The sequence below is a fragment of the Pseudopipra pipra genome, chromosome 3, assembly GCF_036250125.1.
Source record: "Pseudopipra pipra isolate bDixPip1 chromosome 3, bDixPip1.hap1, whole genome shotgun sequence".
In the NCBI taxonomy this organism is placed as follows: domain Eukaryota; kingdom Metazoa; phylum Chordata; class Aves; order Passeriformes; family Pipridae; genus Pseudopipra; species Pseudopipra pipra.
Window position 1 is genome coordinate 96,738,710 of NC_087551.1, and position 15,783 is coordinate 96,754,492.

The window sequence follows — 15,783 nt, forward strand, 5'->3', positions numbered from 1 at the left end:
TAGTGATCATTTATTGGGGGAAAAAAAACCCCCACTACATTTGGGTTTCTTGATAGAAAATAACTTTTCCTTACTAAAGCAAAACTTCTAAACAAAAGCAACATCATCATATGCCAAGAAAATTATTTATACAGATGCTAATATTTTGACATTTATTTAGTATCTGTTCTTTAAGTTACTCTGCAGCCCATTCTATGTGAAAAGATACAGAGGAATCATTTTAACTGTTCCTAGATTTCAGCAACAGCTGAAATGCTGCTGTGGCAACATTTGGGGATCATTTTGGTCCACAAATGACTGTGGTAGACCACAAGCATTACTTCACAGCTTGTCTGTCACAAAACATAACCACTAGTATCTGACAATGAGGAACTAAGGGAAAAAACATGATGCTCAATAAAAAAAATAGCTGCACTTCTGTGGTGGAAAAGCTAATTTAAGAATTTCCCCTCCCACCACACTGAAATCTCTGGCTCCCTCCGTTTGGATGTGGCAAAGTACCAAAACAAAACTCCAGAATATAAAACCACATCTTGACCTCCCTTTTGGTAAACTAAGCAGATATAGCTCCTTTTATTTCTTACTGTTCTTACAATATTTTCTACAAATACCGTACATAAAGCAGTGTGTAGGTGGGGCCATCACCTCACCTACAAGCTCAAGATCACAAAACCCCTCTTTATACATAATTTGCTTATAAATCATTCTATTATACCAATAATAGATAACTAATTTGCTCAATACTATCAAAAAACCCCAAACTTACAGTATATATTTGGAAAGAGAGAACCTGAGTCATCTTAATTCCTTCCTGTACCCTTTCCAATGGATCACTCTACCACACTATGATGCACTGTCCCAATTAAGCAACTCTGTTCCCATTCAATAGCGTGAATTAATGTTCTGAGATATGTTCCAGTTATGTAGGAGTGTTTTTTAATTTAACTCGCATAATAACTCAGATCTGACCTTTCACCATGACTAAGTATCTTTTCACTTCAGCACATGGAGTTAGAGAGCCCCCAGACATCTCCTGTTGTTATTACTCTGGCACATTAAGGTCAGCTCTGAAATCTGGAAATTCCTAGTTTGTTTCAAATTAAACAATCCAGAGTATACTCTCATACTTTTCTGTGTGAGGTTTTTACTGTTCTGTCCTCAGGAAAACACTAAATGTTTAGAAAAAGTAAGGACAGAAGTTGAAAACATCTGCTAAAAATACCCAAAACAAAGAAACCGACCAACCAACAAACAGATGAAAAAAGAAGAATGAGAAAAAAGGCAACAGATGAACTGCAAAAGCATTTGCAGGTAGTTGGTTAAGGAACATATTTACTAAAAGATTCAGTGATTTACATGATAGAGGTCACTGTGCATATCTGGCTCCCAAGGAAGCCAGCTGCCAGGCCTATAGTTAAGTGCCGCAGTCCCCACTCTTGGTGCTCATGGGAAAACTTAATTTCTGGATGATTTTCCAAGCTTGAAATACAGGTGACTACCTCAGATCTGTCTGGTTCAATGAGGTTTGTGAGGACCGTAATGTATAATGGTTCTATCCTGCTAGTTAATAAGTAGAAAAATTCAGCAGTCATGCATCTTCTCTTTCCAAACTGTGTTAAACAGGGCATAGACTGGAGCTCTCAGTGCTCAGTGTCACTTAGAGAAAGGGGCTTTTGTCCTTCCTTACATTGGTCTGGCTCTACTTCTGGTTTGAGAGGAGCCTACACTCCTTTGTGCGGGACTAGCACATTCCTTTCAGCCTTGCGTTTAGACCTGGAGTCTTTTTCCAACCTGTGCAGCTTTGTAAATTATGCTGTATTGTGGATACATTTGTACAGCTTCCACATACTTACATTGTTGGGACTTTTACCCCATGGCAAACTAATAACCGATGGTAATATAATAATACTTGTCTTGTTCTGTGCTTCATTTTTACAGGTTGTTATTGTCAAAAAAGAGTCAAAATATAAGTATACTCTGATACATTAAGCATATCTTTTATACCAGATTTATGACTTCAAACCTAGGAAATGCATTTCAAACTTTTGACTCTTTCCATTGTATTTATGAAGGGGAACAGAGAAAACAAACAAATAAAAAAGATTTTGTTGTATCTCTAGATTCTTTCCCTCAGCCCCTTCTCTCTCATTTCCAGCTCAAAATTGTATCTAGAAAGTGGCAGGAACCAACCCAACATCGTTGCCAAACATTGCAAGGGGAATAAGTCTGTGCTTACTGCATGGGATTCAGAACAGGTGTTTTCTTAGGCAAAAAAAAACCAAAGCAAAGCAATTTGACATAAGGATGACTGGGTGGAGGAAAGAACAGAAAAGGTGGAGAGAGAATAGCAGACGCTAGAATCAAATAATTGTGACAGAGAGACTGGAGTTAAAAGTAGACCAAAACCAAGAACAGAAAAAGAAAAGTTGGGCATATTTTTAGGTGAAGAACTGTAATAGTTTTATTAAATTGCTATTCATTTGTAGTCATGCTTTGGAGTGTGATGGAAATGCAAATCACAGTTGCAGTACATAAACAGGAATGATGACAGAAGGAAGGAATATTTGAGAAAGTCAAAAGCTCAGTGATATCCAAGACTGTACCAGGTGTTTTGCTATATATTGCATATATTCTTTGTCTGGAATGATTAGCACGCGAGGCAATCTCAGAGGCTTTCAGGTACCTGATAATTTTTTCCTTTGGGGCTATCACATAATTTTTCATTTCTCTGTCTTCTTCTCAGTCTGTAAAGCCTCTGGAGAAAAGTCCAATATCTAGAAGGGGAGACAGATGTCCAAGCATTTGACAAAATAAACCTGATCAAACTGTTCACGGATAGAGGAACATCACACACCATTATTTTATACTTTGCTTTATAGAGAAAATACATCAAGGTTTCTCTCCAAAAGTTCTGGAAATGGTGGTACAGTCTTTAAAGGTATCTCATATTTATGAGTTGGCAGAAACTACATCCCACACTTCAGGTAAGGACATAACAGGGTGCAGTTAGTTCTTAACATATATTTTGTTTGTCAACACTTAGACCTGTTTTGTACAGTTACACATGACTCAGACTGCATTTAGTTCAGAAAGTTGGAAACTCTTTGTAAGTGATAGATCAGCTTTCTGCTAGAGAAAGTTTTTTAGCAAACCAACAAATTAATTTTTCTCTGTGATGAGGAAATTTTATGGAGACAATTTTGCTAGATAATAAACACGTCATATTGAAAGGATATTATTCTACTTTTCTGTCTTGGTAAATGCAAGAATACTCTTCAACATGCACTGTGAGAGATGTTTTGGTTGACATTTGTGTATTGTTAAAACAAGTATGGTTCTGCCCTTGACTTCACCAGAATGAAATTTCGTTATGTATTTGTTACATGAAGAAATGCCCATATACAGATATAACTGTCCTCTTATCAGCAATAGTATAAATTGAGATCAGTTCTATTTGGTGCACATAAACTGAGATTAACATTTACACAGGTAATTGTTCTTAAAACCCCCACAAACATATCTTCCACTGAAAGAAGTTTCATGGAAAAAGATGTCAGCAAGCCAAAGTGAACAAATCCCAGAAAGCCTTTGCAAAGAACTTGTTGTTAATTCTTAGCGAGGCGATCAGTATATTTACTTTATGTACAAAGTAACTTGAGGACTGGGAACAGTTCCTTCAAGAAAAGAAGGATGACACTAAGTCTGGTATTAGTGTGAGTGACAGCTAGCAGAGTGCTGGCTCCTAGCTATGGACCGTGTCCGGCACAATCCATGAGAAATTTGTTAAAAATAAATCAAAAATCAACATATTCCCATCCCAGTATAAAAAAAAGTACTCCATAAATAGCTAAGCTTGTGAATAAGAGTGTAACAAATCTGGAAGCTCCAGTAAGACTATTTGTTCCAGGCCATTTAGAGGAATGCAACTGAACAAGCCACAGAATGGTGAAAACTGAGATTTTGTTGCCTGAGATGAGAGAAGGCTGTACTAGCACTGACTGTATCCTTGCGCATCATAAGATGCAATCAAGCAACTGTAAGCTACAGCAATTTCATTCACTATTACCTGTGGCAGGAACAATCTGATTCTGTTTCCACAAAGGTTAAAGACAGTTGCTCAGCTTTCTATATCTGCATCATCATAGCCAGAATTAGTTCTCACAAACTACAAACCTTGCTAAGTGGAAAGGCAGTGTAAGTCTTGTTAACAAGAAGAATTTTGCTGTTTCTCAGACTACAAGGGGTAGGATAATCACAAGTGACAGAAGAACACTATAGACTAAAGATTATGGAAACTGATGAAACCTACTGAAAATGGAAGCCCTAGACAAACAGCGTCTGAAAGCTTCAAGCACAGCAAGTCCTTGTTTAGAAAATCACAGGATTTTCCATGGTAAAAGTAAGGTAAGTTTTACTAGGCTGGGATATCTAAATGGAAACAGAGCCACTGAAAGCCAGAAATATGTGTTTGATTCAGGAAACTTGTCCAAGGCTGGAACGCCTAAACTGAGTAGAGATATGATCTCTCATTGTTTAAAGTTAGAAGAAATTTAAAAGTTTTTATTATTTAGAACATAAATCTATCTCTACCTAAAATATAGCTCAAGAAACCAAAAGAACTGAACTAGATTTTCTAGTATATCCAATGAATTCCCTGAAAATTCTGTACACTTCCATCACAGTGTACAGAATCCATATTTAGGTCCAAAATATCAGTCTCAATTTTTTCTTTTATACTTCTCTCTTTTTTTTTTTTTAACATATATACCTCATGAAAGTATTAGAGTTGACTTGAAACCATCCTTAAAAAATTTAAGGACTTAAGTTTATGCAAAGAACACTTTTTTAAAAAAAATGCTCTTTGCCTGTGACATGAAAATGGAGTGAAAGTAAAAAAAATAAAATAAATAAAACCAGGAAAAATGAAAACGTTTAAGGCCACTCTGAATAAACATCATGCAATCTGTTTACAAAGAGAAAGAAACAAGATATTACCACCATGAAGTAAAATGAATTACCAAAGCAAAAGAAATTAACTCCTTCGATGAACAAAAAAAATGAAGCAACTTAATAACTACAAATTGAAATAGTCCGCACTTGAAGAAAGAGTAAGATCAGGGAACACTTATATTCATTTCCCAAACTTTGTTATCTATAAATGAGAATTGTAAAGGAATTCACAGATTTTCTTGTAAAAACCAGATAATACAGAAATGCCAAAAATAATGTTTCATCATTGTTTCTCCATGTCATAACTTCCTACCAAAAATTCTCTGTCAGCTTTTTGCCGAAAGTCCTCACCAGAGCTTCCTGCTGGAGTTTTCCTGCCAAAACATCCTGCTATTGTTTATAGTTATCATATATCTTTGAACATCTGAATAAGGCTACGTGCCAAGAAACCACGTACAACCTCCTTTGAACACTATAAAAGTTGAGGAAAAATTTTGGAAAATCAGGGTCCCCACCTCCTCCTCACCTTTCCTCTACCACCACATGCTGCCTGCCTGCCACCGGCGACTGAAACTCTGCCGGCCCAGAGAAGAACTGAAACCCACCATGCCACATGCGTGAATTATATCTTCTCCTTCTACCCTGACCATATTTCTGAGAGCCGAAAGGTGCTGCTGAATAGGGACCCTGCATGGCCTGGAACACAGCTCAACATGAACGGGGAAGCCACACATCCTGGCTGCATTCCAGAGAACTAAAGCTGCTAAGACTCCCCACAGCTAAAGATAACATCAAAAAGTGGTAGAGACAGAGAAAAAAAAGGGCAGAAACTGCTTCTCCACACACACACACACCAGCTCTGCAGAAAGGTAGATTTGGTGGTATCTTTCCTATGCTTCTAGAAGTAATCTTAACTTTTTCCAATTTTTTATTATTTTTTTCCTCTTTCTCTTTGCATCTCTTACAATTAATGAAATAAAAATATCAGGTTTTGGTATCAACAGATAACTTGCGTGAGTTTTAATTTTGCTCAGGGGAATATTTGAATCTGAAGTTCTTTCTGCAACATTTAAGCAGATTGTAACATTCCTTTAAAAAGTGTCATTGAGAAATGCAGTGAAAAGATGTGATCTCTGCTACATGCCTGGTAGTGATCCACAATGGTTAAAATAACACTAGGCACAAGGGTAATCATTACTAATGAAATGAGAACTGCAATCAAGTGTACAAAGGATTTTACAGAGAAAGTAATCAGACATTGGAATGGGCTGCCAAGGGAAGTGGTGCATTCACCGTCTCTGGAGGTTTTTAAGATGAGACTGGATGTGGCACTTAGTGCCATGGTCTAGTAACCACGGCGGTGCTGGATCAAGGGTTGGACTTGATGATCTCAGAGATCTTTTCCAACCCAGTTGATTCTATGATTCTATGATTCTATGATTCTATGAACAAAGGTCTCTATGTAACCTTTGTTGATCTCACCAAGGCTTTCGATACTGTGAGCAGAAAACTTTTGGCAGATTTTGGAATGTTTAGGATGTCCCCCCAAGTTCCTTAAAATGATCATTTTCCTTCATGAGGATCAGCACGGTCAAGTCAGATATGGCAATGCACTTTCTGAGCCCTTTCTAATTGCCAATGGCGTGAAACAAGGTTGCATTCTTGCACCAACCCTATTCGCAGTCTTTTTCAGCATGATGCTCCAAAGGGCCACGGCAGACCTCGATGATCAGGATGGTATCTACATTCAATATCATACTGATGGAAGCCTATTCAACCTAAGGCAACTGAAGGTCCATACTAAGACCTGAAATCATCTTGTCCGGGAGCTGCTTTATTGATGACGACACCCTCGTCGCTCACACAGAAGTAGCTCTGCAGTGTTTAACATCCTGCTTTGCAGACGCTGCTGAGCTCTTTGGGCTGGAAGTCAACTTAAAGCAGACAGAAGTTCTCTATCAGCTGGCACCTCAGGAAGTCTTCCATCATCCCCACATCACCATTGGCCAATCAGAACTCAAATCAGTCCAGCAGTTTAATTACCTGGGCAGCCTCATCTCCTCGGATGGTAAGATTGACGGAGAGAGAGACAACAGGTTAGCAAAGGTATATAGAGCTTTGGGAAAACTCCATAAAAGAGTTTGGCGAAATAAACACTTGAAGAAAAGTACAAAGATCAGTGTTTACAGAGTCATTGTGCTGTCTACTCTCTTATATGGATATGAATCATGGGTCATCTACCACCACTACCTACATCTCCTAGAACGCTTCCATCAACGCTGCCTCCGTACAACCCTAAACATCCACCAGTCAGATTATGTGACTAATATGTCTGTTCTAGAACAGGCAGCAGTTATGAGTATTGAGGCCATGTTGCTGAGAACACAGCTGCGCTGGGCAGGACACATCTCAAGGATGAAGGACTACCACCTCTCCAAGATCGTGAACTTGCCACTGGCTGCCGCAAGACAGGAGCTCCGAAGAAAAGATACGAGGATGCCCTGAAACAACATCTCAGCCTTGACCATATTGATCAACATAACTGGTCTACTCTGGCCTCTAACCAGGAGATCTGGAGACACACTATCTATAATGCTGCTGCTTTCTTTAAGAACGCACGCAGGGTCACTCTTGAGGAGAAAAGACAACGCAGAAAGAATCATGTCTTGTCGATACCACCTAAGGAGTCTTTCTGCTGTGCCTTTTGCAACTGGACTTGTCTATCTCGCACTGGCCTTTTTAGCCACCAGCACGTTTGTAGCAAATGTGGGTAGAGCCCTTCCCAAATCTTCGTTTGCAAAGCCTAGCCCCATACACATCAAGATCTTTAATACTCAAGAAAGGAAAACAAGACGCTCCAGTTTGAAGACAGTCTAATAGCAAAGGATTCAGAAATTGTCTCTTCTTTATCATTTGCAGTTTGTAATGATATCAACCTAATCTATTCAATTTCAGCGGCTCAGCTAGATAGTTCTAGATGGATGTGGGAGCACTCAGATTTCAGCTTCACTGCAATTTACAATGTTAGCTGGGATGATAATCTTCATCTGGCACAGGGCTGTGTAACAGACAGAATGCATGTGGAAGTGCATTCTGAGCTCTCTGCATATTCTCAAATCCCAAAAACAACCCAGGGAGATAAACTGCGTTAAAATTAGAAATTACATGACTGGCAGTTTTATAGTGCCAAATAAAAGCAATGACATGTTGAGCTAGAAGGAAAAAAAAATGAGAAAAAAAAGGCCATCCTGTGAAGTCAGATAATTTCTGTAGGGGTGTCCAATATTGTGCAGCTCTGATGGTGTCCTGAGGTACAGGATGTAGGATCTCCGGAGCCCACTTGAACTGTTAAAATAATGTAGGAAACTAAAGAGTTACAAAAAGAAAGGTTTCTCTTGGGAACACAGCAAGCAATAAACCTGGCCAGACACAGTGGTTTTGGCTTGCTATGTGAGAGAACATACATTTTATCACAAGACCTTATGAATGTGTGAAGCAGGAAGCACAGATATACCTAGCAGACATAAGTATTATTTCTCCAACACCACCTTTCTTTCTAACCCCATTGTTTCCTGGTTTGATTATGCCCTGAAGCACAATAGTCATTCCCCTTGTAATTTATTTTGTCTGTGACTCCATATAAACATGCTTTTAATACTATTATACTGCTACATACCACGTGGTACTTCCATACAAAAGTTATTTACACAGTTTTTAAACAAATGCTTGCTTGTGTTCCTTTCCATGAACTTACACCTTCTAGTATCTTGAGATAAATAGAAACAGAATATCATATTAACCAATATTTTATATATATTTTAGTTTCTCAGGGTGTTCTCTAATAGAGAGTTTTCCATGACTCATTACTTTTATCATGTATATTCCCTTGCAACTCCATTGTAATATTATTTAATAATTTTTTTGAGGTGACAAGATCAGACTTCCTTGTTAAGTCATGTCATTGTTTAAGAAGTCATAGTCTTTCTCATGGATCAGTTTTCCATGTCAGTGTTCAAATATTTTTTTCCCAAGTAGTTATTTAAGTAGCATCCAGGAGGTTGCACAAAGAGTAGAATCTGGTTTTAACCAGGATAACATCCCAAGAAATAAAGTCTCTTTGACAATTTATTCATTCAACAATATTAAAAAACTAGCTTTTTTAATATTGTTGAATAATCCTAATTTTCTTGTTACATAGTTTTTCCTCTTCTTTCTTCCTTACATGATGAAACGTAATTTTGTGGATTTGTATGAAAAGGCTGTTTAAGGCATCTAAATCTGTGGATTGCGTTCTAATATATTGTTTTTTTCTAGAAGTTGACCTGTTTCTCACTTTGGAGGTTCATTATCTCTTACCCTGTGTCTATTTAATCCTATAATTGCCTGTTTAGTGGGTTGTTTAAATGCTTTCTGAAGTACAAATAAATTAGCTGGATATCCTTTATTGGCTGTTTAGCTAAAATATTACAACCATTATTGCCCATTACAAACCCATATGATTTTAACAAGGTGATTTACAAATCTCACTGTGATTATATTTTGAGACTTGCTGTTCAGATTTACTCTGTTCATTTTTGGTGGTATATTAGAGGTTGTCAAATATTTAATCCTTTAAATTTGTCACTGATTTTTATAAAAAAGTAGCTCAACTATTTCACTGGTAAATACTTTCAAAATTATCAGAATAAAGCTGGCATGTTATGCCATGGATGCTCTATGCTATAATATTCATTAATTGTCTAGAATGGTTTGTATTGGAAGAGACATTTAAAGATCATCTAATTCCAACCCCTCTGCAATGGGCAGCGGCTTCTTCAACTAGCTCAGGTCGTTCAGAGCTCTGTTTAAACTGATCTTGAATGTTTCCAGGGATGGGCCTTCTACCATCTCTCTAGGCAACCTGTTCCAGCGTTTCATCACCCTCAGTGCAAAAAATTCTTCCTTATTTCTAGTCTGAATATATCCTTTTTTAGTTTAAAACCATTACTCTTTATCCAATTGCTACAGGACCTATTTAAAAGTCTGTTTTTAAAAGCCTCATTTAAGTATTGAAAGGATGCAGTGAGGTCTCCCTGGAGTAATTTCTTCACCAGACTGAACCACCCCAGCTTTCTCAGCCTGTCTTCATAGAAGAGGTGCTACAACTCACTAATTATCTTCATGGCCCTCCTCTGTACCTGCTTCAACAGGTCTGTATCACCCTTGTGCTGAGGATGCCAGAAATAGAAGCAGCACTCCAGGTAGGGTCTCATGAAAGTGGAGTTCAGGGGGACAATCACCTCTCTCACCCTGCTTACTACAGTTCTTTTGATACAGCCCAGGGTACAGTTGGCTTTTTGGCTGCAAGTGCACATTGCTGGCTCACGTCCAGATTTTCATCCACCAATACCTTCAAATACTTCTCCTTAGGACTCCTCTCAATCCATTCTCTACTGAAACTGTATTTGTGCTTGGGATCACCCACACCCAGGTGCAGGATCTTACCCTTAAAATTATTGAATCTCATAAGGGTCCCATGGGCACACTTCTCAAACTTGTCCAGGTCCCTCTGGATGGCATCCTGTCCCTCAGTTGTGTCAATCAAACCACTCAATTTGGTGTCATCTGAAAACTTGCTAAGGGTATGTTGGATTCTACTGTCTATGTCATTGATGAAAACATTAAACAGTTTTACGTAAAAATATTAGCCTCCATCCTGGGTATCACTTTCAACAAAGAGAATCATGATATAAAATCATTAGTTCCCTTCATGTCATTTCCTTCCTTTTTTTTTTTCTGTTTTGTTTAGATTCAAATCTTTTCCACAAGTTTTTTGTGTGATTCACAAATTCATTATGCATTTCTAACTCTAGTACTTCTCCAAAAGGATTATGGATCACCCTTACCTGATATTGACATTGCTGTCGCCCCTGGGCTAGAGTGAATCATCTCCCAGGAAGACTGAAAACAAAATGTATTAAAATATCCAGTATTTAGTTTAATTTTGAAAAAACCATTGACCAGTTTAGAAGGAAAAGAGCTCTTCTGACTGGACAGAGGATGCCCAAGCCTGGGCACCTAAGCTTCCATATGTTGAAAACTGTGATTCATGTAAACACATAGTGTGCTTGTCAGATCTTGAGAAAGCACACAAAAATGTGTATGTCTCTTTACAGAGTTTTCCTCAAGATGACACATGAAGATAACTGGACAACTTTGGATTGTTAACAGGTACGGAGTGAACAAATATATGTGGATACCAAGGCACGGTGATTCAACATCAGCTGGAAATTAAACTCCAAATAAGCCACTCCCCTTCTCCCCACCCCCTCCAGCAAGAGAGGGACAAAGGCAGAGACTATCAGTTGAGATAACAATTTACTGAAAGAAATCAGCAATGGAATAAACAACGAACAGTAGAACAGCAATATTAATCACAAAAGTATACAAAAAGAGAAGATGCTTTGCAACAAAAGGTGTTCACCACCTTGACTAGCTCCATGTGGCTGCTGGGACAAAGACAAGATGGCAGACTCTCCCCACAGGTTGTGTCCACGTGGCCCCGTGGGACAAAAACAAGATGGCGGCTGTTCCTGCACACAGTGCCCTATGGTTTCCCCAGACAAAGACAAGATGGCAGGGACTCTCCATTGCTGGCTCCTCCCCATCCCAGAGCCTGAGACAGTGGAAAACAATGATGGATAAATTCCTGAAAGGTAGATCATCCATGCTGCTTCAGACTCTGGGCTTGATTCTGTGCAACTGCTTCCAGCCCCTTTTTATTGCTCCATCCTGCTCCACCCGGCTCCCCTCAGTTCCTTTTGGTTTGGCTCCTTTCAGCTCGGGTCAGCTCCTTTCAGCTTGGATCAGACTCAGCTCAGGCTCACCTCTTCACTCTGTTCCCTGCGGTAGCTTCCTGCACCGGGAAGCACCATGTCTTGGAGCTGTGTTTGCCATTTTTCAGCACCATGTCCCCAAGCTGTGTCTAGGAGGAATGGGGAGGGAACAGGTGGCGATGGCAGAGAATGGGCTGATCCTGGCAATCTCCCTGATGGAGAGGGGGAGACAAAGTGCCTCCCTTCCAGGGGTGTGCCTACCTTTTTTTCCCCCTGAAACCATGCACTCTGGCTATGACATGGGTGTATAGAATAGCAGCCTAGCCACATCCACATGGTGCTGAGCTCCACCCCTTCTCTGCAACCAGGACACAAGACAAGGATATTTCTGGTGGATTTCCAACTGAATTGTTTAACATGCTCCTTGTGGCCAAGCAAAGCTAGAATTACTTTACAGCTTTCACTTCTGCTATTTTGTCAATAGTGGCTTGTATGACTTCTAGTACTGCCTTTCAAAATCATAGTAATGTGTGCAAGAAACATTACTGTGAGCAAGTTTGAGCTGGCTTCCTGCCAAAACGCTCAGCAAAAGCCCTTCACCTCCCTCACCCTTTGGGCAAAGAAAGGAAAGGAAAAAGAAATTATAGAAACTGAGAGAAACCGAAACCAACCGAATTATACCAAAATATATGTGTATTTTTACATATACACAGTTATATACAGTAAGGATACTATGTAAAACTCCCAAGAAAGGGAAGAGGGGAAGGGAAAATGGGAAAAAAGGGGCAAAAGGGGACAAAAACAAAACAGGTATGCACAATCAAGAAACTCGGTAACTAACAAAATAAAGAACTAGTAAAATCTCACCACTTCCCTTGAGAAAAGCAGGACAGCTGGACAGGGCCCAGCACTCTCCCCTCACATGTGGCAGACAACAGCAGTCGCTGCAGGCCTCAGCTCTAGAAAAACAAGACCAATGCAAGGGACCTACTGTTCTCAAACCTCGCCGGAACAGAAGAGAGCGAGGTCTCTCTGTTCAGCTTTATTTATACCTCAGTTTACACAACGGAATAGGATGGAATACTTCCTTGGTCACTTCCCTAGTTCCTTCCCAGTTACAAGCTGGTCTCCAGGAAGGTCTAGACTGAAACTATCACACTTGTATTTTGCTTGTCACAATTAACAGTGCTTTCTTTACAATTGAATATGGTCATTTTCTCTTGAAAAGAGCTTCAGTTTTCAGAAAATGTTGCATCAAAAGGATGGGGCTGTGAGAGCTTTGTAACTGAATATTCAAACACTTTAGCCCTTTCAAACCTCGCAGGTTTTTGCTATAGTGCTAGTTTTGGTTGAGATAGAATTAATTTTTCTTCATAGTAGATAGCATGGGCCTGTGTTTTGAATTTGCTGAGAAAATAGTGTTGCTTTTGTTGTTGTTGAGCTGTGCTTGCACAGCATCAGGGCCTATTCTACTTCTCATCTCACTCCACCAGTGAAGAGGCTGGGAGTGCACAAGAGGTTGGGAGGGGAAAAAGCTGGGACAGCTGATCCCAACTGACCCAAGGGATATCCCACACCTTATGGTGTCCTGTTCAGCATATAGAGCTGGGGGAAGAAGGAGGAAGGAAGATGACGGGTAGGAGATGTTCAGAGTGATGTGTCATCCCAAGTCACTGTTGTGTGTGATGGAGCCCTGCTTCCTTGGGAATGGCTGAACACTGACTGCCAATGGAAAGTGGTGATTGAATTCCTTGTTTTGTTTTGCTAGTGTATGAGGTCTTTATTTTACTTATTAAACTGTCTTTATTTCAACCCATGAGTTTTTCTTACTCTTACCCTTCTGATTCTATTCCCTGTCCCACCAGAGGTGGCAGTGGAGAAAGTGGCTGCATATGGCTTGGTTGCCTGCTGGGTTTAAACCATGACAAACATAAACTACCAATTTCTCTATGCTTTTAAAGGCATGAAAGTGATTTCACATTGTATGAAGAGAGATAGCTTTAAATTGCACTGACAAACGTCTCCCCAGAATACGGAGGTCTCAGCAGATCAGATATCTGTTCTGAACACCATTATGTCCCAGTCATCTCCAGCTACAGTCATGCTCACATAGTGTTAGAAGCAGCTAATTGATACTAGGTAAAGCAGAGACTGAAACCTCAAGCAAGATAGCGCCAGCAGGTGTAATCATTGACTGTGTACTTCATCAGTTCCTGCCATCAGAAACCAAACAGGATGTTTAATTTTTCCAGAAATTAAAAACTTGAATCTTATCATCTGGACAGAATTAAAATGGAAATTATTTGAAATAAATAAAGAAGAGGAAAATTTTTAAGATACTGTAAAGTGACAAAATAGATTCTAATTTATTCAGATTACAAAACTTTCGAAGTACAGAAATACGCCTTAATTCAAAAGAAACAGATGAGCTGCTAGCTAAAAATGGCAAAAAACTGCCTTGACTTTCTCGTCGGAAGGACGATTATTTTCTACAGTTTTTTCAACAAGCTAAAATGAGCAATTTATTTTGTATTTATTTTCCTTCAGACATGTTTCTATTTATGGCCACATGGTATGCTCAATGGGGTCTTAAAATAGCAAGGCTGGTTTCACAGAATGACTCAGTGGATCAGCATGTAGGAGAAGGCAAATGCAGCCACTCTACTGGGGACAGGATGGCATCAAGTGTGCCTTGTTACTCCCCAATGGGTGTCCACAGGCTTCCATGGAAGCAACTGATCCTGTCCCAGTATGACTTTTCTGAAATAGCCACAGTTAATATTTTACACCCCTGTTGGTCTTATCAATTGAAAGGCTAAAGGCCAAGTAACTCACGGTGAAAGATACTGTCTCTCAGATTTTGCGAGCACTGGTGTCAACTCAAAGAATGAGGAGAAATGCTTCCATTACAACCACTGTAATCCCATGCACCATGTGGACTAATTACTGCATTCTCTATTCAATAACACTGTGGGTGTCTAGGCACTGACAGCAGGGGCTGCTGGGGGGCTCTGTGAGGGGAGGCTGGGGCTGCCCTGTGCCAGACATAGGTGGTTCCAGCTGGCTCTGACCCACTCACCTCAGGGTACAGCTGAGCCCACAGCTGAGGGGGAGGTGCCTTGGGGAAACACGTGTAAGAAAGGTCAAAACACCTCACAGAGGATTGCAAGGAAAAAATATGTGAGAGAAGCAACCCTGTGAGCACCAACGTGGGAGCAGAGGGAGAGAGAGACGCTGCTCCAGGCACCAGAGTAGACATTTCCCTGCAGCTCATGGATGAGACCATGGTGGAGCATGTATTCATGTCACAGCTGTGGTGGTTTTGGCTGGAATAAACTTTCCTCACAGTGACTAGTATGGGGCTATGTTTTGGATTTGTGCTGAACCCAGTGATGATAATAGAGATGTTTTTGTTATTTCTGAGCAGTGCTTACTCAGAGCCAAGGCCTTTTCTGCTTCTCATACTAGTGAGGAAGTCAGAGGTGTGTGAGAAGTTGTGAGGAGACACAGCCAGGACAGATGACACAAACTGACCAAAGGGATATTCCATACGATATGACATCATACTCAGTATATAAATCTGGGGAGAAGAAGGAGGAAGGGGAAGACATTTGAAGACATTTGAAGTAATGGCATTTATCTTCCTCATTAACCACTGTGCATGATGGGGCCCTGCTCTCCTGGAGATGGTGCCTGCACATGGGAGGTGGTGAATAAGTTCTTTGTTTTGTTTTGCTTGCGTACATGGCTTTGGCTTTCCCTATTAAACTGCCTTTATCTCAGCTGTCAAGTTTTCCTGATGTTTCTCTTCTGATTCTTTCCCCAGTCCCACTGGCTGGGGAGGTAGCAAGAGACTGCATGGAGCTTGGTTTTTGACTGGGGTTAAACCATGACAACAGCCCACGGAAGACCCCTACATTGGGCCAGGTGGATATTTCCCAAAGGAACTGCAGCCCATGGAGACCCCATGGTGGAGGGTGGAGTAGGTTTATCCTGAAAGACTGTAGCCAGTGGAAGG